Here is a 1,857-nt window from a genome sequence, read left to right as displayed (position 1 = left end):
TGCTCCTCAATCAATAATGCATTCAAACCGGCAACATACTTTGTTTTCATGGAATGACGAACATATAACTGAAAAAAGAAAGAAAAAACTCTAGTAAACATTTCTTCCAATAAGCAAAAAACCACAAATCCCAAGCCCCAACCCCAAAGGTAAAACCAAATACCAATACGCATCAACGTCAATGTTCATACCTTGTTGTTGGAACACTCAATGTCATTTGATAAAGCCATACCAAAACATAAGATAAAAACTTTCTCGGAATAGCAAAGCCGAAGATTCAATGTCGCACTCAACACAGATTAATCACCACTTCAACGCCTTCACAAAATAAACGCAGTTAATACAACTTCGAAACAAAACCAAGAACGAAAAGCTCGAAAGAAATGACATACCGCTACAAAAAAGAAAAACAAAACCTAAAATGGAGAAAAAGACAATGCTACCAACTACAATACAATGGAGAACGAAGACTGCGAAAACGAAGGAAAGCGAGATCGAAATACTCTGACAACGAAGGACGCAGAGATCGACAGACTCCGACAACGAACGACGCCGAGATGGAAACACTCCGACAACCAAAGCCGAATGTCGAGAAGAGAGACCGCTTCAACCCTAATAGAAACCTAAAATGGAGACAAACCCAACGCTTCCACGTACAAAAGTTCTCTGAAAAAGACCAAGGGTATTTCCGAAAACACAAGAACTTCCCTAATTCAAATTAGATTTCGAATTAAAAATTCTTAAAAACTGGGCCAATCCAACGCTGACACGTGGCGTTGTCAAAACGTTGGCAAAAACCCGTTGTCAACATATCGTGATCCTAACTTAAAATCAAGGATTGCGATATGTTGACAACGGTTTTTTGCGAACGTTTTGACAACGCCACGTGTCAGCGTTGGATTGGCCCAGTTTTTAAGAATTTTTTAATTCGAAATTTGCTTTGAATTAGGGAAGTTATTGTGTTTCCGGAAATACACTTGGTCTTTTTCAGAGAACTTTTGTACGTGGAAGCGTTGGGTTTGTCTCCATTTTAGGTTTCTATTAGGGTTGAAGCGGTCTCTTTTCTCGACATTCGGCTTTCGTTGTCGGAGTGTTTCGATCTCGGCGTCGTTCGTTCTCGGAGTGTGTCGATCTCGGCGTCCTTCGTTGTAGGAGTATTTCGATCTCGCTTTCCTTCGTTTTCGCAGTCTTCGTTCTCCATTGTATTGTAGTTGGTAGCATTGTCTTTTTCTCCATTTTAGGTTTTGTTTTTCTTTTTTGTAGCGGTATGTCATTTCTTTCGAGCTTTTCGTTCTTGGTTTTGTTTCGAAGTTGTATTAACTGCGTTTATTTTGTGAAGGCGTTGAAGTGGTGATTAATCTGTGTTGAGTGCGACATTGAATCTTTGGCTTTGCTATTCCGAGAAAGTTTTTATCTTATGTTTTGATATGGCTTCATCAAATGACATTGAGTGTTCCAACAACAAGGTATGAACATTGACGTTGATGCGTATTAGTATTTGGTTTTACCTTTGGGGTTGGGGCTTGGGATTTGTAGTTTTTTGCTTATTGGAAGAAATGTTTACTAGAGTTTTTTCTTTCTTTTTTCAGTTATATGTTCGACATTCCATGAAAACAAAGTATGTTGCCGGTTTGAATGCATTATTGATTGAGAAGCACAGGTGTATTATTTCGAAGACTCCCTTTAAATGGTTTTTGGACTTACAGGATAACCTTAGGATTGGCAGGAACATTTTGAGCGATTTACTTACTAAATGGGTTGATGAAAGAGGATGTTTTTTATTTGGTGAAAATTTTGTTGAATTCAAGGAAGTGGATGTAACATTAAGCTTAGGGTTGTCTTTGGTTGGTGACAAGA

The sequence above is a fragment of the Vigna radiata genome, chromosome 8, assembly GCF_000741045.1.
Source record: "Vigna radiata var. radiata cultivar VC1973A chromosome 8, Vradiata_ver6, whole genome shotgun sequence".
NCBI lineage: Eukaryota > Viridiplantae > Streptophyta > Magnoliopsida > Fabales > Fabaceae > Vigna > Vigna radiata.
This window is presented reverse-complemented; position numbering follows the sequence as displayed.